Source organism: Hirundo rustica, chromosome Z, assembly GCF_015227805.2.
Source record: "Hirundo rustica isolate bHirRus1 chromosome Z, bHirRus1.pri.v3, whole genome shotgun sequence".
Lineage (NCBI taxonomy): Eukaryota > Metazoa > Chordata > Aves > Passeriformes > Hirundinidae > Hirundo > Hirundo rustica.
Genome location: NC_053488.1, coordinates 52,673,647 through 52,697,462, shown reverse-complemented (window position 1 = coordinate 52,697,462; position 23,816 = coordinate 52,673,647). Strand labels below are relative to the sequence as shown.

The 23,816-nt window shown below is 36.1% G+C and overlaps 1 protein-coding gene and 1 long non-coding RNA gene across 10 annotated transcripts in view; one reads left to right on the top strand and one right to left on the bottom strand.

The window, feature by feature from the left end:
* The window catches only part of LOC120765060 (uncharacterized), a 32,314-nt gene that overhangs the window by 6,703 nt on the left and 1,795 nt on the right, over positions 1–23,816 (bottom strand). The window contains exons 2-4 of one of the 2 annotated variants that reach the window (XR_005704362.2): positions 16,419–16,470; positions 14,983–15,108; positions 7,724–8,104 (exon numbers count right to left, since the gene is read on the bottom strand). This is a non-coding gene — a long non-coding RNA (uncharacterized LOC120765060). The remainder of the gene's footprint in view (positions 1–7,723; positions 8,105–14,982; positions 15,109–16,418; positions 16,471–23,816) is intronic. The other variant, XR_005704363.2, reaches the window with a different exon arrangement.
* Positions 16,341–23,816, top strand: part of MEF2C (myocyte enhancer factor 2C) — a 140,190-nt gene continuing 132,714 nt past the window's right edge. For all 8 annotated transcript variants that reach the window (XM_040089318.1, XM_040089314.1, XM_040089315.1 and 5 more), the window contains exon 1: positions 16,341–16,495. The gene's annotated coding sequence lies outside the window, so the exon portion shown is untranslated. The remainder of the gene's footprint in view (positions 16,496–23,816) is intronic.

Below are 23,816 nucleotides of genomic sequence, written 5' to 3'. Positions count from 1 at the left end.
TTTCAAACACGGATAACAGCCGTGTTTGGCCTTATTTCAAGATTTGAATGAATCAAGCAAACCAAAGAAAACTTTGAAACTTTACATAAAACCAGGTACTCCCAAGCTTCTAAAGAATTTGTGAAAATGAAACTCATGTGCATGTATCTTCCTCTTAAAGACATAAAGGAATTTCTTTTAGCAGTTGCTTTGCTATTTTCACTACCAGCACATAACCACAAATTCCAGGTGTTCTGTAAAGAGCATTTTCTTATAGCCTACCACAGAATCTGCCCTTCAGACTGAAAACTTACTGCACTTCCCTGACCATTCTGGGAAAAATGAGGAGTCCAATGATCTCAAATAATATTTCCTTTTCTTCTTTGCACACTGTTTCATTATCAAGTGTTATCAATGTTATGTCTTCTAACCAGTCAGCCTTGATTATCGAGAAAATTAAAGCCCATGATAATACTGAAAATGAAGAGACTAATAAAAATGCAGACTGACTGTGGGTGAGCAAAGGTCTGAAGGAGAGTTATGTCTGGGCAGGCTGGCTTACAGAATCAGGGCCTTATTTATCAACTTGTGTTTGTATTTACAGTTGTTGTGTGTCAATCTTCAGCCCTCCTCCTCCCAGTGGTATCTAGGCATGGTGTTTTGAGGGAGATCAAAACAAGGCTGTGATCCAAAACTCATTCATTTGTTGGAAAGGGAACAGTGACCCATGAAGTGTTCATGTCCCATCCTTTAAAGCTGGGGTTTTTTTGTTTGTTTGTTTGTTTTTTCCCCCTTTCTCTTGTTAGGAAAAGAAACCAAAAAGAATAGAAAAAAATGATTTGTCTAAAACTTAACTTATTTAAAATATTTAGTTGACAATTGAAGGGAGACAATTTGTTTAAAGACTATTTTAATTACATTTACTTAGACTTCTCATAAACAAAATTTTGTTAACTTTTCAAATTATTCAGTGTTATTTTGACTTTTTTTAGATGCCAGAAAGAAAAATAAAAGATATGAAAGGCAGTAATTTTGGAGTTAAAGTTGGACCCTTCAATGCTTTTTTTTTTTTTTTTTTTTTGGTGTATAAAAGAAAGAGGAAAAAAAAGTAAACCTAGGTCAGGAATGAAAAAGTGTTGTTTTGAGAAAGGCAACAATCTCTTTTGGTTCAGTTTATTGTTCATCTTTCACTTTTTTCAAGCTGCATCATTGCTTTTTTACATGAATCATTGTGTGATATCATTTACAGTCTGAACAACAAAGGTAGCAATTGCTGCTAGAGTTAGTGGGATTTGTCTCTTCAGATCTTGCGAATGCTCTAACCGTAACAATGAAAGCACACACATATTAAAGACAACAAGTTAACATAAAATGAAATAATTACTTTACAATCCATTTTCTCAGCCATCTGGCTTTTTACTCAAAGCTTGTCCCACCAGGCCGAAAATTATCTGAATATTCTTTTGCTAGCCACTTAAGAAATATTTGAGATTCAGAAGACGATTCTGGAGACATAAGACATGCAAAGTCCTTGGAAACTATGTGTCAGCCTCCATGTCTCCAAATGGAAAAAAAAAGTCTGCAGAGAAATCTGACCAACACCAAGCAACTGTTCTGAAGAATGTGGCTTTAGTTTTTCAAAGTAGAGTCAGCCTGGTAATGACTGCAGCTGTAGTGAAGGGACACAAAAAGCAGAGAGCAGATGGGGTACAGGGAGATCTCCCATTTCATCAATTCTACATGAAAGATTTCCTTTAATAATAAGTCCAAATTAAAAAGTTCTTCACTGTAATTGACCTTAAATAATAACTGCTGAGAGAGATTTACCAGCTGAAAATTACAACCCTTCATTTATGAGATTTAGGTTTTCAACCACAGAGCCTGAGAATGAAATACTAGTTAAACTGCTGCTCTCTGAGCTCAGAGTATTGGGGTACAAATATTTATCCAAAACAGTAAGAGAAGAGTATTATCACCCTGAAATTCACACAGTGTGTAAAAATTAATGCATCCTCCTGCAACGTGTGTTTTGCTGCACCACATCCTTTTGACCTAACGCTGCAAAATGCTAAAGTAATACTGGTTTCTATTAAGAGCAAAGCTCTTCTTGTTACATTTGCTGTTACTTTTATTTGAAACATGATAATTATAGGAGGCACAGGTGATGCTGCCCATGATTTGCCATAATATGTTTTTATAAAGATGTTTACATTACAGCATCAAGTCTTAACACACGGGGAAATATTAGAATTAAAATGAGGAGTGCATCTTTAAATTATCTCCTTCCTCCCTTTGTTGCATGTATTATGTCACACTCTTCAAATATCTTGTCATAAACCTCTGTTTCTATCAAAGTTCAGACTCATTCTGTATAGGGAGTAGACCATTTTCTAGGCTTGAGTCGGGCTTATTTATTGAAGAAGGTTTTTGTCCAAGGCTTTTTTTTTTTCCAGAGTCTGTTGGAGAACGGCGAATGGATTGGAAAACGATTGAATGCTACACTATCCAATGCTGCCCTTCAGTACCACACTCTGTCTCTGTACAAGCCTGTCCAGAAAAGAAAATATTTATAGATAGCTTCAGATCACAGACTTTTTGCATATTATTGCCCTGAATTATAGACTTATCTATATAGTCCATGAAGAGCAGAGCATCACAATGAGTGTCTGGGAAAACTTGAACTGATCACCCTGGGTCAGCCTGAAATCCATGCCTTTCTCTCTCTCAGGGTATTGTCAAAATACAGATTTTCCAAAAGATACAGAGCGGAAATCTGAGTATGTTTAGACTAAGAAAGTCTATACTCATTTATAAGAGAAAATCCCCCTAGGTTTGTTTTGAGATTATGTTGTTGAAATTGACTTCTTCCCATTACTTCCACATCCAGGCATGGCAAAAAAATCCCAGTCCCATGGCTTTGACACCTTATGTAAGGAATTCAGGGTCAACAGGATGAAATATATGACTGTGTTAAATCAGATCCATTTCCCTTGACAAAGGCTAAAGAACTGAGTTGTTCACTCTTTTCATCTAGTTGATAGTGAAAAAAAATGTGGAAAAAATGACATGTTCTAGACAGAGCACAAGCACTGATTTTCATGTATAAATATGAAACATTCTCAGAATAAAATACAATATAGATTATTTAAATTCCACATAAGGTAGACATAAGCTGCAGTTTAAGTGACACTAGAGAAGTAATGGCATTTCATTACTGTAATAATTAATAAAAGTATATCAAGTTTTAGACTGCTGTCTAGATAAATATCTTCCTACAAAATAATTTAGTAATATCCTTGGAAGCGCATCATCTAAACCAAAGAATATGAATTTGAGTTACAAATATGAGCTGTTCATATCTAGAACTTAAGGTCAGTAGCAGATGTTACACATTCCTATAGATGCATGCCCAAAGACAAGGATTTTTTTTTATTTTAATGGCAGAAATCTGCCAGCTATTCTTGCCTTGTCTGCAACAGCTGAGCAATCTTTCAGTGCCATGAGGAGATTGAAAACTTGGCTCATATCTAGCATGGACAAGCTTGCCTTAATCACATTGCTCTTTTACATGTACACAAGGACATCAACATTGACAGTGCTATAGTAAAGCAGCCATTTGCTGAAAACAACTGTCAACATTGTCAAATTATTTTGGAACCTTTTACAATGTGATTTCTGTGACAAAGTTTGTATAGTTCTGTTTATCAGCTGCAGCAACAAATTTCTATAAAACATACATAGAGAAACACACTGGAGCTGGATTTTCTGTTACTAGTTTCCACCTGACATTCTAAAGCAAATTGATTAGAAGACATTAAAAGATAAATTAACTGCAACATCAAGAGATTCCAGTCCCATTTAAACCAATTTGAAGATTTTTCACAAAATGTTGTAAAAACAAAGTAAAATATTTTGTCTGTGGTTCAAAAGTCAGGCTTATTCTAAAGTCTTCATCTTTTTATTTCCATACTAACCTTGTCATTGAACTTATAAAGAATCCCTTGAAAAAAAAAATTTACATTATTTGTGTGGAACTAACTGATACCTGGAATTTTGAAATTTTTAAGTCTCAGAATAGACACTGAATAGGTAAATACTGCAAAATGCTAGTAAAATGCTGCAGAAGATGAGGGAGAAACATTATTTAGGATTAGATTAATTTAGGCTTGAGAGTGGTGCTTATATCTGTGGCTATACTAACTATTGGGAATTCTGGCTCTTCCAGCATCTCTCAAGACCAGTATCTCAGTATCTGCCACTCTTTACATTACTGGACCATTAACACAAGTCTGCAAATGGGTCTTGGGATTCTTGGCATTATGACACTTTCAGGTTGTTGTATTCTTTCATGCTTTTCTAGGAGAAAACTTAAATAAACAATAAAGGAAACAGTATTAAATAGACAGTATTTTTTTAATTATAAAAATACTTACATGAAAGCATATGAAGTTATTTTCAGCCAAATTTCATCCTACAGTGGCCTTTCTGATTACCTAAAGTCCTAATTCATCTAGTTTGCCTTACAAAAGTGGGGGTTTTCTCTCTTTCAATCAATCAATCCATCAATCAATCATTCTTCCTAGTAACCCATAAAGTATCTTGTAAAGAAAAACAGGGTATGTTTGCCCAAGATCCTGTCTCACATCTGAGATAGGTTATGAGGGCAGCTCTGCATTTTCTCCTGCAGTTCTATTCAGACTGAGCACTAATGCTGGGGAATCTACAAGCCCATGGATTACCAAACTGTCCCTGTTGAATGCTAATGAGGGCTCTGAATGATGCTGTCAAAACCAAAATTTCCCTGTGTCATCTTAATCACAGTTTCTGAAGAAGTCTTTTATATATGTATTAGTTGCTGATACTCTTAGCTGTTCCAGTACATTCTTCTAATAGATCCTTGTAATTCCTGGAGATATCTCAGCAAAGATGTTACAATTACTGGTATTTCTCTTGGATTAAAGAGAGAGGGGGGAGGAGAGGACAGATTCTGGACACAGCACGCATCAGACCCACAGAGGTTCATAACTCCCAAGAGAACCTAGTGCACACTGTCAAAGTGAGTGGTGGCTCACAGTTAATTTGGTTGCTGGCCTGAGGCTACAAATAATACTCTTGCCCACAACCAGGTTATTCAGATGTATAATAAGGATGAAAGCCTTATTATGGCTTCTGCGAGGACTCAAAATCATTGGTATAGTTTTGCCAAGCAGGGGAAGCATTAAGTGATACAGAATTGTATATGTGTTGCTCTGAGTTTAAGATACATTTCTAACCGCTCCTGAAGTTTAGGAACACTAAAATAGTTAATCATCATGATGACAAAAGGAAGCAGGAAAATAAAGTGACACCCTTGAATGAACTGTGAGGAAATAAAATACACAACATGTGATAATGTCTTGACTCTCTGTTACTGTGCATTTCTGGGCTGAAAAGATATGGCTTGGTGGGTAATTTGTCATGCTGTGCAGCAGAGAACAACAGTAAAGTCCTCAGACAGAAGAAAATTACACAAATAGTAGGGTGGAAAGGTATAATTGAAGATGGCAAAAATCTGAAAGAAAGACATTGAAAATTACTGTACTGACCTACTAAATGCAGTTAGGCGTGGAACCCTGGCCTCACAAGAAGAGGCATTAAATGACTGCAGACTGTAACACTACTGCAGGATAACATCAATCTTATGAAGCTCTTATAAGATTTTTAAAAAGTTGTTAGATTAAATAAATTAAATCCTTGTTTTACACTTGCATGCACAGCCTGAACAAAGAGCAAACGTACAACAAGGAAAAAATTCCCTATGGTCAAGCTGGAAGCTGGCATCCAGACCTATGGAACCAAGACCTCCCTTTATTCTCATGATCTGTACAAGGATTCATTCTGCACCGCTAGATTTGTGTCTGTAGACAATCCTAAAGACGTGAGTATTTTCTGCTCCTTCAGATGATTTGTTCACTTGTCTCTGAAGAGATAAATTATACCCAGTTATTTCAGTGCTCCAGAGAAGCCAGTCAAGGACCACCAGAAGTGTGTGCTTTTCCGCTCACTGTTGCTCAGACTCTTGGTTCTTTAACAAAAGTTGATGAGAATCATAAAATCAGAGAATCAGAGAAGGGGTTTGGAAGGATTGTGGTGTCAAAATCCTGGCCCTGCACAGGACACTGCAAGAATCACATCGCAGATCTGAGAGCACTGTCCAAGCACTTGAACTCAGGCTTGGTACTGTCACCACTTCTGTGTTCCAATTCTGTATGAAAACTTTTCCCTGATGTCCAATCTAAACATCTCCCAACTCAGCTTCATGTCATTTACTCAAATCCTGTCACTGGTCACAAGAGTGAAGGTATCTGTACCTGCTCCACTTCCTTTCCTCACAAGGAATTTGCAAGAGGTCTCTGCTCAGTCTCCTCTTCTCTAGGCTGAACAGACCAAGTGACCTCAGCCGTTCCTTATATGGCTTCTCCTTCAGACCCTTCATCATCCTTGCAAGCCTCCTTTGGATGCTCTCTAATGGTTTTATATCTTTCTTATATTGGAGAACCAAATCTGCATACAGGATTTGAGGTGAAGGCACACCAATGAAAAATAAAACAGGATAAACATGTCCTTTGACCAGCAGGCAATGCTGTGCCTGATGTACCCCATTAAGAAGTGTTTGAGTCTCTCCCTGGGACATGGAATCCTGTGCTATAGAGACAAAATCACATGCCTTATGGCAATAAGGTATCTATAAATGACCATTTCATCCATCTTTCTCTTCTGCTTCCCATACCATCCCAGCACATCAGTGCAAGACTCTAAAGGAAGCAGGAGACATTGTTTTTCCTTTAGATTAATTATATATTAGATACTCTTCTCAGAGATGTGTTGTCATCTGAACCCCTCACAAACATTAGGATGAAGTTGGCTACCAAAGATTGATATGACATCTGACTGCCCTGCGTCTCCATGAATGTAAAATGTTCACATTACTTGCCAGCTTCTTACCTTCACTGATGCATATTTGTGCTACACAAAGAATAACACTAGCACACCAATAGCTTTGCCTGCTCCCCAGCAAACATTTGAATTCTGTTTCATATCTGCATGCTCTTTTGTTCAAAACAAATCACAGGATACATCTCTTTCTTATCACAGGTCTACCTTAAACACCAGAAAAATCATCCTGAAACTGAGCTTCACAAGATTCCCTCACTGTGGGTACAGCATACTGGCACAACAGGAAAAAAGTTGCTGAGTTAACAGTTTCCTAGCTTCCAGAAGCACCCTCTCTGCATGAAGCTTCAGCTGCAGAGAGCCAGAGCAAACACAGAATGAGGCCCTATCCAATTGCAGAGATATGATAAAAAATTTTACTTCAGTACAAACATCTTGAGCATAAAAATTATCTTAACTGGTGAAACTGCAGGTATTCTGCAGTTAAATATACAATGAAGTAATCCAGATACTCCAACAGCAATTGTTATTCCATTACCTATGCTATTCAAAAGGCTACTTCGTAGTGCATTTAAGCACTAAAGGAAGATAATTCTTCAGTGAATTTTTTCTTTATCACACATCATTTTGTAATAGTCAGGGGCTTGTGTGATTCTGTGGCAATTAAATTTGCCAGAGAATTCACCCACTGCTTCAGACTGCTGCAGGATGCAGATTATCATTTTTAAAACTAAAAGAAGGCTTGGTAGAAGATGGACTCTTACAGACGCTAACTGGAAGAAAAAAAAAAAAGTCTACAGTTTACTCATACCTTTGTTAGTGAGAAGGCTGCCAGCCAAGCAGCATTGTATCCAGGTTATGAAATCTTGGATCTCCGTGACAATGGCATTATACCATGCATGGGAAGATCACATGCAGGTACAGAAGTTTCCCATGTAGAGTGATTTCTTTGATGCTCTATCCTAGGATGTGGCACCCTCTTTCCAACATTGATTACATTAAAACCACACTCAATCAGTTTTTCTTCCTTTTTGTAATTCAGTTCTTGGTTCTCCTACGTTACAACCAAAAAAAATTTCCCGTGGAATCAACACTTTTGCTTATACTTATGTGCTGGGAGATGCTGAAGTGGCTGATGCAGGCCATCTCTTTGTATGTCTCAGTTCTTCATTAAGCCAACATCTTCATTTTGCTGAAAAAAAACAATGGAACTCTGCAGCACCTGTGTCATCAACACACATTGTATTTTCTCCCAATTTCTTGTTGAGGGTTGCAGCCATGCTTGAAATAAGAAGAACTGAGGACTCTTCATCAAATATGTATCCCTCCACCCCACCCCCCCCCCCCCCCAAAAAAAAAAAAAAAAAAAAAAAAAAAAAATTCCAAACCACCCCCCCCCCGAGTCTGCACATGTGATCTATACTGTACTTCCATGAATACAACTGCAAGATGAGGACAGGTTTGCCACTTCCATTTGTAATCTCAACTTGAACTATCCCCTTCCAAAACACATCACTCCTTAGGGACACCGTGAAGAAGGTGAGTTAGGCAGATGCATTTGGTGAGCCCTGTGTCTGCAAGCATTGATACAGCAAAGAGAAAGGAAGAAGCTAAGAAGCTGTCAAGGCTCTGACTGTCTTGACAGACTGTATTATCCTGATAAACATATCCTCCACTCATGCTCCCAGACCCAGGAGCTCACTTTTAAGTTCAGTCCAGGGCTTTAATTAATTTTAGCTAAGTTTTAAGAGTAGTAGTCTCTGAATGGACTACTGGGCTTTGCTCTGGGTAGCTGTTTCCTGGATAAACGCGTTCATGCTTTTTTTCCGGTGCCATCTTTGGACTGTTCTCTGAATGGATTAATGAGCCATGGTGTAGCCTCCTCTTAGCCCTGTCCCTGGTCCATCTCTTCCTGGTCCTGATTGTGCCCTGAAGGTGATCCCTGGACCTGACTGATTATTTCATCCTGTGCATACTCTCTGGACTACTTACAGTCTTCATTTGAACCACATGATATTTTCTTAAAATCTAGTTGATCAGAACAGAGCAGCTCATCAGAAAGCTGGATGCATTAATAGCCAAGCAATATTCACCAAAAATAAAATCATTGACTGACCAAGTAAAATTGTCATAGCAAACACCTCTTTCCACTTTATGCATTATTTAATGTATCTCAACTGCAGTTAACACTACCATAACCACTCCAGCTTCATGGCAGCTGATGTGGTATACATGTTTCAGACAGTGATATCAATTAACTACGTTATTTATGTTATCTAATGCCATATCAGTGATTACTACTACTTCACTACTTGTCATTAATGCATTTGATCATGGTTTTTCCCAAGTAACATTTATTTAACACTTATTTAGAGGTTAATCAAAATTCCTAAGACTGTTATTTGTTATAATCTGATTTTGAATAATTGTTCAAATCAGTGCTCTTAGAGGTATCAGTTTTGTTTCAGTCTCAATGAATATGGTACATTAATGCCAAGAAACAACAGAGGATTAGAATTATATTTTTGTATATACAAGTGGCTATTGTAAAACTCAATTCTTCAGAATGTCTGAATTCTACCAGACATTTTTCTCCCTACCACTGTGGAGTACTGGATGATGCTTGCTGTCATACTAAGAACTGGGAAGGTGGGACAAAGAGAGAAAATCACGGTGAGATTATCACCCTGCAATCATGCCAAGGAGCAGGAAAAAGGTGTAAAGAGAGAAAGAACAACGTGTATATTCCTTCTTTTGTACTACAAACTGTGACCAAACAGGTAGGGAGCAGCCAGCAGCCAGTCCATCTGTCTATCAATCTATACACAATGCAAAACATACACACCTTAGTCATACTCAGATTCTGTGATAATGTTAAGTCAAATGCTTAAAATACCAGAAATATCAGAATTAGCTGTCATGCAGCTCTAAGCAAGTTGGGTCTATGCATATAGGCATGACAACAGCTTTTAATTACTTCCCCTCTTTGGTGCCAGTGTTCTGACTGAAGTCTCAGACAAGCATACGCAACCTTGTATTCTCCTGGCAAATTTCTTCTTGGCAGACACACTATTTGAGCAGGTAGCAGGTACATTACCAACACTATCCCTGAACTTCCTGCATTATTCCAAAAATCTGTAGGTGTTAGCAATCCCCAGTGAAACAATTTTACATGTTCCCTTAACAGACCTAACCTAGAATACCATTCCTGCTGTTCATTTCAAATTACTGCTAAATCGTCATAGAAAATCCAGCACAAAGCACATACTCCAAAATGGTAACTTTAAACTTGAATGGCTGAAATTTGACAACTCATGAACAATGAAAATCTCAATGCAACTGGTGTATGTCTGTTGCACCAGAACCACCTCAAATGGTAGCTTTCAAATCAACTGTTCATATAGAATGAAAAAGGAGGCTCACATACTCATTTATTAGCAAGCATCTTTGTAGTCACTAGGACAAATGCAAAATAAATCTCTTATCTATTGAACAGAATGCATTATAAAACCAGAACTTTTATGAGTTTGGGAGACAACAGCAAAATATGAAAAATTACTTGTGGGAAGAGGAGTTGAATCATGTTTGCATGAAACTGGGAATGTTTAGTGAAAACCCTTGTTTCACTGATCCTTTCCAATATTTATTATAAATACTCATTTTCAAATAATTAATTTGACAATACACCATATTGCTGATTTGCACTAAAATGCTTTCATTCTAAAAGCTAGTAACATTTTGAGGGTTTCAGTTTGCTTTTAGATACTGTCTGTGAATCTCTCCTTATCATATTTACATTTCAATTCTTGGGCAACTATACTGGCAATTACTACGTAGATTTATACAAAATAGCAGACCAGTCTGTAATAAGCCACACTTTGGTAGAAAAAGTCACTTTTAATTTATTACTTTAAAGTAACTTATTACTTTAAAGTAAGTTTTAACTGTTCTGCAGTAAACTTTCCTGGGGAAGTTCTCATGTCTTTTCTCTGTTGACAGAATCCTGGAGCACGTTTAAAATAGTGGCATACACATAACTGAGTTCCTCCAGACTGCAGCTGCTCACACTGCTTTCACTCCAGTGATATAGATGCATTCACATTTATCTCAAAATTGCTTTCCATTTTTATTATTTTAACTGTGAGAGAATTTAGTAAGACAGGTTTGTTTTGACTTACGTATTTGTAGTTCCTGGACATCAGGCTGTTGCCTAATAGGTGTGCACCTAGTGTGTGCGTATGTTGTATGTGAACCTCTTGTGGCTGAGGCAGTGCTACAGCCTTCAAAGTACTGCACAGAGGCTGCCCTATACGAGATGCCAAACTCCTGCAGTGTCATCTCCTCCCTTACTGCCCCTTTGCTCTGCATATTGAATTACACAAACATACTGGCTACCCAGTATTCCTGCATGTGTCAGAAAGTACTTCTGACTACATAAATAACTTCTCCCCATAGATTTTTTTACATTTTTTAAACAAAATCTACAAATAGGAGCATTGGAGGTGCTTGTAAAGGTGTGTATACAGTTGTCTCAGCATTTCAGCAGAACCAGTAATTCACAGAGAGGCCAAATTCTTCTCTTTCACTCATCTGTCCTTCCCCTACAGGGCTTTTAATTTTCTTTTTTGAAAAGTTGTTTTCACTTTACGGCACAAATCTGGAAAAGCAGAGAAGCATGTTCCAAAGTTTTCTTTTTCTCCCACCCTCATAGACATGCTTTTTTCAAGAAAGGTTAGACCAAATGAGCCTTGAGGTCCCTTCCAATTTGTTATTCTGTGATTATAGGATTATCTTTTTTTCGGCCTTCAGCTACATTTATGTCAAATCTGACCTTTTCTGCTGCAGATGCATCTGCCTCTGCCTACAAACAGCAACAAACAGAATTACTCCTACTTAAACATTGTCTCTTCCTCTGTCTCCTTCTCTACGTCTCTGCATTTACTCCATTCTCTCTCATAACATGGATCTATTTCTAATATTTTATTGTGCAACTTCTTTCCTAAATAAAGTTCTTTATTTCTATGAAATGTGGCTCACCACCATTGCTAACAACCACTTAAATGGACAGATACCTCACTTTATCTATCTTAACCCCGCCCTACATTCTTTTCTCAAAATTGTTCAGAATGTTGCAGCTAAACTCGCCCTTTTCCTACCATACCTCTACTTTCTATACACCTTTCCACTGGGAAAAAAAAATCTCACCTTTCCACTGGGAAAAAAAAATCTCAGCTCCTACTCTGTATCAGGAAAATCCACATAATATTGCTCTGTCTTTCACTTGCCAAATGTATATTTACATCCTTTGTCATTTCAGAGTGATGTCCTTTGCAGAGTGTCCTTTGCCCGTGTGTATTTACTGCTGTATTGCATGTATTTGAGAAAATCTTAAACGGGGAATTTAACACTCCTTGATACTGTAACTGTGTCATTCCCTCCTGGAAAATCTCTGCTTCTACCAGTGGAAGCAGACTCCCAGCCCTTTTCTAGCCCAAATGCAAACCAATTTTGTTGGGTTCAAGTTCCTCAAACATAGCTGCTTTTCAGTCAGTCAGGTGTCTTTCTCAGACCTTTTCATTTGGGTAGGCTTCAGGCATGGAAGAGTCAGAATTTAAGGCCTGTTTTTGGTCTGATAGCTCAAAAATAAGAGGAGGTTATTTTATTCCTTGGAGAATTCCTTGTCTACGTTTTGTTCTGCTGATGGTCAATAAGAGTCTTCACATAACTCAGCTCACTCACTCTTCTTTTCACAGCAATACTACCTATTCCTTTGCCATATTCTTGAATTTTTTCCAAGGGTTTTTTTCCTACTGATTTCTATTTCATCTGTAAATTCAAAAGCCATTCAATAAGCCTTTATTTTTCTGAAGTACATCTAAGTTGATGGTGCTAGAGAAGTGATCTGTGGAAAACTAAAATAGTAATAATAAGTTAGGCATACGATGATCTAGAGTTGTATAATTATGCCCATTATCATACGATCTGTGCAGTTTTGTCATAGCTTTTTAGCACCTGAAAAACTGAATATAGGCCAAATGTTGAATCTCTATTTTGTGTGATGGAGAAGGAAGACAGATTTTATCTGCAATATGCTCAGGCTGACTTTCTAGCATTTTGGAAGTGATTTTTTAACAAATGCTAGGGAGAAAAAGAAAAAAAAAAAAAGACATCTTGGATTAAAATGCAAAAAATCATAAAGCTGAGAACATATTACTTAGATGAAGATCTATGTGCCCAAGAGGTACCACTACCAATTTTCCTCATTCCTTTCTCTCCTCAAGGTCTGTGGCTAGGAAGAATTGGATTTTTGCCAGTTACATAGAGTCAACAAGGCAAATCTTGGTTCCATCATTTCAAACAGAAGATTCAAGCCCAGCTTTCACTGTATTTTGCAATGCACCTGAGAAATCCTTCAAGTATAAAGCTGAATTTTGTTTTTCAGGATGATGAGCAAAGTCAGACCTTCCTCATCTACCTCAGGCTGAACACATGGACAGCTGAGTTGAGATTAGGTTCTCTTTTACTTCCCTGTTTAGTACCCCAGCAACCTTGACCTTGTAACAAGGTCAGGGCACGATGAAAGGGAAATGAAAAAATTGCCATGTGTGCTGCTTTCTTCTCTGGAGGCCGAAAGTTTCACCTCTCTGATATGCTTAGCTGGCTCAGAGTAAAAGTTCCTGGGAGCAATCAGAATCCTAGGTCTCATGTGGCAATCTGCAGAGCAAACAGGCCAGCCCACAGGCAGATTACTCACTGAGGCTTTCACAGGGGGGCAGGCAGCTTCAACTTGCCTACACTATGATCATACTTCTTAAATAAAATGATTATAAATTTGTAAACAGATATCCATAAATAAAAGTATAAACCCGATATGGAGAATCAGGCATGTAAAAAGGTAAAAATTTTTATCACATAGCAAAGTTTTACAGAATTTCTGCACAAATACTGTTCCAGTCTTATCAGTGGAGAAATCATTTGTGTCATCTGCACTCATCAGGGACAGCACTGTGGACACAATGTGGCAAACAAAAACAGCAAGAGTGGTAAATGAAAATATATGGAGATATATACTTAGCTAACCAAGGCTCTAAACCAGTAGGATTTCAGTGAGAAGTGGACTTTTACAGTGGATCTTTACAGACAGAAATGTGTTTTTCTGATAGCAGTTGTAATTAACAAGGTATTTTCTTGTTTCAGCCTCGCACAGTTGAAGAAAATGCTTTTTATAAACAAAATTAGGGCAGGCTTTTTAAAAAAATACATAGAGGATATTAAGTAATGGATAGTAATAACTCATTTTCATATATTTCAAATCAAAGTACATTAAAAGTGGGCATCAGTTGTTCCAATTAACAGGTGGAATTACAAGAGAGTTTTGAATTTGAGCCTAGGTAATACTGAAATAACTACATTTGATCTCCAAAGGGTCTTCTTCAGAATGATTGCTTTGAAAATAAATGTAGTCCATGCCAATGTTTCTTTTTCTGCATGGAAATATAGAGACATAAAATCCCTTATTTCTCTTAGCTCTATGCTTTGATATTTTAACTAAGTAGTGTGGCAGACACATCTTAAAAGAAAAACTATTATTTTGATTTCCAGTAATTTCTGTGTAAAAACCCAGAATAAGCTCCTTTATTTTCATTCTTTTGGTTCAGTTTCAAGACAATTGTTAAGCTCTCAGTTTCTGTGACCTACTGCACAGTGACATGAGTGTGTATGGCTGTTACCAAGAGAAAATAGTCTGATTTCTTATTAATTTTTCCTATTCCTTTTTTCAGAAATACAGAAAAACAGACTAGTTTAATGCAATGAGAATAGTGATTAAGTCTGATGGTAATGTGAACTATAATCATTGTTTTTCAAACAGTAAAGGACAATGAGAAGTTTCAGAATTTCCATTCATTAGGACTTTTAGAACATTAATTTCAATCTAAAAATAGAGCAGATAGGAAGTTTGAAATTAAACACTTGATTTTATCAAACATGATGAAAGTACAGGATCTTTATTATGACAGATATGAACCCCAAGAACCAAGCTTCCACATAGAAAATAATAAAAACACTTACTTATTTGGTACTCAGCTCTTGATCCTTGAATAAGCGAAGTACATATTGAGAGAAAGGTACTTAAAATGTTTCCATGGATACAAGATGATGCCAATAAGGTCCATGTTCCTATCTGAAAGGGTGCCCCTGCAGAGACATACAGCTTGGTGAGTGGTTGTTTATACAAGTAAATAAATAGAAAGCTTGTTTGTCTTACAAAGAGCTCCTGATACACAATTTTTGTCTCATTTGTTAGAAAGGAACATTTTGCTCCTTCTAAATAGCACATTAGAGCAAAGTAGACACTATTGAATTTTTTTCTTTAAAGCCACTTGAGTTTATGGCCTAGTTTTCAAGTGGAAAATGGAGTATCTAGGTATGCTGCTATCAAACCTGGCACCCATGCTGGTGACTCTTTTTTTAACTCTGTGAGAAGACACACCACACACACCAGCAAATTATACCTTTCTATTTCAATTACCAGAAGTCATCTCCAGGAAGAAAGAGAAAAAGAAAAGCAAGGAACAGATATAAATTATAAATACCCTTATTACAAATAAATTATAAATATCCAATAAGGACAAGCATACCAAGTTTTGATCACTTCCCTCAAAAGAGCCTCCACATCTGCTTTAGGTTCCATTTTAAAAGTGTCTGGTTTGTAGACCATGACAGTATAAGTGCTACAAACATCTTGATTTTGAAATTCAGACTCTCAGTTCTGCATGGGTTTTTTTGTTTGTTTTTGTTTTGTTTTTTGTTTTGTTTTGTTTTTGTTTTGGTAATGAGATTAATACCTTCTAGGTGATGTGTTTGAATTTTATAATACTTATTTGGACAAAAAGCACAATGAGTTATCAAAAAAAAAAAAAAAAAAAAAAAAAAAAAAGATAACCAACTTCAACAGTTAGCACAATTTAATAACCTGAATTGAAATTTCTGTGTGCTGTGTTCCTAGTTTTAAAAAGTTTTCTTCCAGACACAATTAAGACAATATAGCCTCATCTTGTTTATAGATTCTTCTTGGAGTAATGTAATTTTAACATCTATTTAAAGGAGGAAACTTTTTTGCCATACATGAGCCCCTTGGCCTTCCTTCCTCTTGAAGAAGCAAATCCTGGATACTGGGTAAGATGACCGAGTAGATATTTTCCATTTGAACTTGTAGAGTACTTTTGAAGGGGGATGGCAATGCTCTGTTCATCTGCCAGCACTGACAAAGGTCTGCTTGTCAGTGATACCTTTTACAGCTAAATTTACTTGGGAGTGACAGAAGCAGGTGCACCTTGGCCTGCCAGACACTTGTGCACACACATCACACAGCCTACAGGTCAACATCCAAAGGAGAAAAAGCCCTGTTCTGCAGAGCAGAGGGTGAGTGAGGCAAACACAACCCAAACTGGGGGGTTCTCTTCAAAGCCAGCTGGTCTGGCTTTATTCTACAGGATTTTTTTTACCTGATTTTTTTGATCAACGAAGCCCTCAGCAGGTGCTGACGGGTACAACTTCCTGGAGAAGCAGAAGAAGGGCACTGGTGAGTTTTAATCGAAAGAAATATTAAATAATTATTCCTGTGTATTTGGAATGCTCTGCTTACCACAGCTCTGGGTGATTCAGCTCATGGTTACTTTCACAAAGCTTTCTTAGAGAGAAAGCAAATAAGCTTTTCAGGGTGCTTTACATTTAACTTGATACAGTGCTTGATTTTAGCTTCTGCTGCCAAAAAAAGTTTCTTTGAACTGACTGTATACTTATATTCACTTTCTTCCAAACCATTTCTATGACTCTGAATGGAAAGAACATAGAGGATTACATGAAGGAACAGCAGAAGCTAGACAGTGCTGGCTGAGGGTGTACTCTGTGCTCTTCATCTGCCTCCTTTAAAATAAATGAGTTATCCTGGTAATTTCCAAATAAATCAAAAGGATTTGTTGTCTGTAGACTGCTCAATATCTGGAGCTTCAGCAAACATTCTGAGGCTTAGAAAGTCCTTCTGAACATCAACTAAGTTTCCTTTGGAATAAATGAGTGAAATTAACACTGTTTAGAACATTTTACAAGACAATCAAAGGTTTGTCACACAAACCTTATAATAAAGTGAAATGTAATTTGTAAACTACAAGCTTCATGAGAGCACTGCCTGATATGGTGCTTTCTAAAGATATCATGAATTTACACATTCCCTTGCTTTAAAACCAGAAATTATGCCTGTGTGTGTATTCTTTAATTTGCATAAGAACTGGGAAACTAGATGATGGGAAAAAAAGAAGTTTGGTTTGGTTTTTTGGGTTTTTTTTTTGGTTGGTTGGTTGGTTGGTTGGTTTTTTTAGTTTTTGGGGGGTTTTTTTGGGTTTTTTGGGTTTTTTTTTAAGAACAATAAGATTTCAATTAATGTGAAAATGCAGGAAAATGTGACCACAAATTAAAATAAATATTCTTGAGAGGAGAAAAGCATTTTTATTATTATTTCTATTTCAATAACTTATTCTTTTAACTGTGTTTCACAGTATTCATCACAAATAGTTGTGTTAAATTGAAAACATTTATTTGAGTAAACAGACAGAAAATTTAATATGAATTCTTTTCAGTAAACAGATAATCACAAGTCACTGCACCAGATAGAAGACACTAATGGGGGAGAAAAAGGAATCATATGTCAATATACTGTTAGACTATTTCCATAGTATGTCTTCCCCCCATATCAAAATAAATTATATCAGCAATGAGTAGTCTGAGATTAGGCTGAATGATAATACCTGAATCATAAAGCCTTTTAAACATCCCAGATCTTTGATTTTGTTTCTGCTAGGCTGCTTAGTGTGGGACCCATACTGCTGACAGAGAAGTCCTACCTCAGCAGAGGTAGATTAGGCATAGTTGTCATCCATTTTCTTCATTTTCAGAGATAGGAAAATGGAGAAGAGATACTATATCTGGAATGTGCTATATGAAAATAATCGCAACTTTGTTTGCTGCAAAGATATCCTACTGTATGTGAGACTAAAAGGCCAATAGGATAAAACATTCCTAGTCAAAGCAAAAAGTAAACTTCTGAATATGAAAGGTACATTTTCTGATCGAGCATGAAATGTAGAACAAACAAAACCCCCAAAATGAGAGCTGCCTTTAAAATGAGCAATGCCTGTTAAACTCTGATGTTTCATAGATAACATGTAATGTATGGACACCAAATCCCCATAACAGTTATTAAAACCAAGCACTGTTAAATACAAAATCATTTAATAGTAATGGCAATTCCTGGAGCTAGCTAGACATTGTACATGCCACACTAAACAAGAAAAAACACAGCCTTTAGTTCTGTACACTCTAAGTCCATCAGCATTTTACTATATTGATTTTAAAGGCTTAGAAACAATAATCAATGTGATGAACTCCTGGGTAATTTAATGAAATTCCAGGTAAGTTAGACTGTATTTCACTGCACTGATGGAAAAAGTATTTTGTGAAATGTAAGTTAAGTATATATAAGATGCTTTCCTTTTCTAGAAAAATATTGTTTAATGTTTAAAAAGGTGAAGATTACTCACTAGATAATTTAGACCATTAAATTTTCATGAATGCCCTTAATTGGTCTCTCTGGATTTTGGGTTTTTATTTTTTGGCATCAACAGATTTCAGAACATTAAGTGAAATGCTGAAATATTTCTGTTACTAATGAAATACTGAGATTAAGAAATAGGAAAACCTAATTTCATGCACTGAAACTTTATAACTATTTCACTTAGAAAGAGAATCACAATTGAAATGCCTGGTACATTCTTTTATTTTTGTAAGCTCTGTGGTCAGTTCAGTTTTGTAAACGATGGCAATTTATTCTACAACTATCTTTTTTTTTTTTTCTTTTTTTCTTTTTTTTTAAGCTACAGTGTAGCTCAGCTTTCAATCACATTTTTCTTTTTGAGTAAATCCAAGTTTTAGTGAAAGGAGGATGTCTATATTAGTTTTTCCATAGTGCATATAAACAAAAAATAGGATTTAACCACAAAGCTTTGGCAAAGATCTCAGTTTAGGAGATTCACAATCCAGATTGTGTTCTTCAAAAGTTAATTCAAATTTTTTCATATACTCTTACATGGTATTTTAAAAGCATCTCATAACTTTCTACTCTCATTTGAACGGGTAAAAACTGGACACTTTACACAGAAGGCAGTGAAATTGCACATAAAAGTTAGATGAGGAGATCCATGCTAAAAAATCAATGGGTGACAAGAATGACTAGCTGCAATTATAGCTTCATACAAGAGTATCTAAACATGAAAAAAAAAATCTATTTTATGTTTCTGTTACAAAGTGTATGTGCATTTATATATATATACACACATACACACACATATACATATACCTGTGCATATAAAGAGTGTGTCTGTACAAATATATATATTAATGTGTGTGTGTGTGTGTGTGTGTGTGTATATATATACACACTTTAAATTTATAATTATTTTCTCTTTGGTGCAGTAGGCAAAATCTTATCCTAAAAAAGGCATATAACTTTCTTCTTGGACTTTCATTAATTATGTTTCTGTTCAGAAATTATTTCGTTATTGGTCTGAGATAGTCACCACGGAAATCAAAAGATCAGTCTACCATTAGGAGTAGTGGAGAACGCTCCTCTTTGCCAGTCTGCTAGCAACAGTAGGGAGCCACTTGGAGCATTGCCTGGGGGCTCCATGCCCCTGAGCTGTCCTGGTGGCTGCAAATGGATTGCTGTGCAGCTGCTCCCCACCCCTGCACCCCACTGTGACTCATTCCCAGGTGAAGACATACTCACACACCACTCTCAATGACTGCTTGGAGCTCCACCGTCCTATCCCATTTCAAAAATGCTGTTGCATCTACATTCACCATAAACTAGGTTACAAGGACAGGCCTCAAAGTGTAACCCCTGTCACAGTGCGCAGGTACATGAACTGTTTATTAATGGGAGTTGTCTTCTCCAATTAAAGTACTGAAAGTTTATTGCATAGTCAGATATGGGTCTGTTCCTTTGAAAGCAACTAAGCATTATGATATAAGCTCTGAAAGCACCACTTAAGAAATCTTCAATAAAGACAAAAGCAGAGTGCTTTCTGTGCATAACTCTAAAGGCACTGGATTCTAAATCAAGTTCAATAAATACAGCTAAATACAGAATAAAAATCTAGATTTAAGCTAACATACACAAATTTACTGGAAGTATGTAAAATAACTGAATAGGGAAAAATAAAATTAATTTAAATAAATAATAGAATGAATGGAACAGCAGTACACTTTTGTTCATAAATATAGCTTATAGAATTACTAGTTCTACATATATACTTAGAAGTTATACTCATAGCATATGAAGTGCAATCTAATTTTAATATAGCTGATGCACTGTATCCTGAAACATAAGGGCAAAAAAATTAAAAGCTGAATAGTATGATACCAATGTGCTAAGGATTAGTCCTGCAAAATAAACCTTTCTGTTTATGGGTCACTACATTTTATCTTCTGTTTTGGCTCTTTTTTTAACAAAAAAGCTCTCCCACAATATTTTTCCTTTCTCTCTACTTTCTTTTATTATTATAAAAATAACAATACAGAAGAATACAAAACACATGCTTCCTATAGTTTTTGCTATAGATATCCGCAGTTCATTCTTTTCCTTTACTTTTTAAAGTCCTATATGACTATATGCAACTAGCCCTAGCATCAATCCAACTCCTGAATTTAAAATTATTGTAAGAAGAATGCTTGGTAATAATAAATTATTATTGTGTGCAATAATTATAAAAGAGTATATTAATGCTAAGAAAAATAGAAGAGACTGTAAAACAATCTACTTGTATATCAGGAGATTGTTCCTACTCTTGCAAAAATACATCTGTCCATTTAATTATGTGTCCTTGCACTAAATCAATTCATTAGCCATTTAATACTGCACCTCAAGCTCACTGAAATGAGATTCCACAGATATACAAGGGAACTGGCTTCTACTTAGGGTAAAGAAGCATTTTGTTCCTTTGTTTTTGGGAGAAACCACTCTTTAAATATCTTCCAAACTTCTAGGTTTAACCTGCAAAAGGGATGCGGGAACTCCTCATTGAATCTTGATTTGATCCAAAAATTCTTAACCCATCTATCCCCACTAGCAACAGTCCTCTTGAGTTATTTCTGCCCATATTCCTATTGTCGTATCTTCCCCTACATGAATATGTATACTACAAAAAGACCCTTCAGTCTCACTTAGGAGCTAGAAAATTTTCCAAACCTCTTCCAAACATGCACCTATTTCCCAGCTCTTGCCCCTTTAGCTGAGCAACAGTAAAGAAAACAATTCTGTCACGTCCAGAGATAAAGAGGTTTTGCAGCACATAACTTCCAACTACTGTAGATTTAAAATGTAAAGACAAACACAAGAGTCACCATAACATATTTAATTGTTACTGAGAGTTTAAAACTAAAAAGGCTAACAATATATTTGGTCAGTTCAAGAAGTTTCAATACATATTTGAATGAAGTTCATTGAATTAAAAAAACAACAACAACAAAAAACATATCACCACACCACCCTGAAGTTGTCTCTGTATGGTTTTGAGTTGCCTGACAAGAATACTAATTTCCAACTGAAGGAACTTTAATTTAGTAATCCGATTTCTTCTCCCTTTGCCATGTTAGGGTAGCTATCTGTAATGTCATTGTTGAAATCAGATCTTGCTTGGCTGATTGGTGCAGACTTGCAAGAACATAACAGACTCTGGTCTGGGAACTTAAATCTGTGCATCATACAGGAGCTGTACAAAGACGATCAAACTAGATCAACAGCAGTAACTACAGATTAAATACATCCAAACCAAAGTACATATCCAAACATGACCTGTTATTTTCCTTAAAACATCAATAATATCAACTTTTTTGAAGTACTTTCATGGGAAGAGTTAAAACCTCACAGCAGGATGTTCATGGAAGATTTAAACAGATTAATGTAAGTGGCACAATTGCGCCTAAAAGCTGACCCAACTACTGTGCAATTTCATTTATGGTCACAGAATTATGAGTTCTTCACTTAACAAGAAGAACTGTCAACTCTAAGTCATCTAATAAAATATTTGTGTATATATATATATATATATATATATATATATATATATATATATATATATATTTACAACAGAGGTATTAGTATTACACTGGCACTTAGAAGATATATTTATAGATCAACACTTGTGTTTGGAGCTGTTCAAACACAAAACAAAACCTTGAATTTAGTACTGAAGAGTTTGAAAACACCTCAACCCACTGCATTATGTCAAAATGTTCACAGAATAACCTATTACTTCTTGGTATCTGCATGCAAGCATATCTGTATAGAAAAGTTTGAGAGTAATACATTCATATCCTCATTCCATATACTAATCTATCACTATTGCATTCTATATTCAATCTATGGTGTAAATATCTGTTAGAACAGGTCGGATCATTGACCATTAAAATTTGTGCATCATTTACTCCAATTTTGGTTCCAGAAAGTGGTATGAAATCTGTAATAGAAACAAATTGTCTGAGAAACAGCAAAAAGCAGGCTTATCTAAAATATAGTTCAAAGTCTAATTTAGAAAACACCTGGAAAGTATTTTTTAGGGAAAAAGCTGAAGTTTTGAATATTTTAAGAGGCGCCTTTCATGTGTGACATTGGAATACACATCTCAAGCCATAGTGGAAAACCATGGTGGCTTTCAGCAACAGGAGATGAAGTTGACCAACCTTTTTTCCCTCCCTTGGAACATGTTTGATTCTGAATTTTGTTTGAATTGTGGCTAGGGGTCCATCCAAAACAAACCTCCACTTTGCCTGGCCCTCAAAATTACCATGAATTTTATTGTCTACACAGATGCAGATGCTGATCTGATTTGTAGCAGCTGCAGAATGCTTAATTAAGCCTTTTCTGGCCATTTATGGCTGTCTGCTTCTGTATCACATCATCACTTAGTGCAAGACAGACAAAAGCCTGAGTGTCACACAATTAGCAAGGGGGTGCAATCATATTTTTTGGTTTGGATTGTGCATTTTTTGTCAAAATATTTGAAAATATCACAATACCTTAGTCAGGCAATTCCATTTCTGGAAAAGAGAAGGAACGCACAGCCTAAAAAAATCCTTTTCTAGCTCCCTCCCAGCTTTCCCAAAATGAAAGTGAATCACAGAGAGATTCTCCTTATTCAATGGCAAGCAATCACATGGACAAATAAATGTGGTGAAGCGAATAAAAAGGGTGCTCCTTACTTAAATGCTAATTCTGAAACAATTTATGGAAGCCTTTCTTTTTAGAGATAAATAGAAGGAACTGCCCTAGCAGGAACTTCTTTAGAAATACCCAGCTAACAGTATACAGGTTTAAGACTTCTAAAGCTGCATAAATTTACAATGAAATACAAAGTAATTTTCCTCTGCATCAATTATAGAAGCTGTGAGAGATAGGTCTTCTATATTAGCAAGCGAGTTGAATAGTAAATATACTGTATCTCTTGGGTGAAGACTGTTTAACAATCTAGACAGACTTTAATCACAGACTTATTAACCTATACAATAAATTATACCTCCACTAAATGCTTAGCTTTTGAAAAAAAAATTCTGATGTTTCTGCATACGAAGATGTAGAATTATCAGACTGATAAACATCAGTTCATGAAAATGACAGTATTTCCAAAATTATTCTTCAAATACATTCCTGTACTCAAACCCTGTTATGATGGGGAATTGATTCCAAATTTCCACTCTAAGCTCATATTTGATCTGTCTTGGTATTTTTTGCATAGGGGAAAAAAAAAAAAAAAGCCCATTTAGCTTGAAATTTTACCTAAACTTTATGTCAG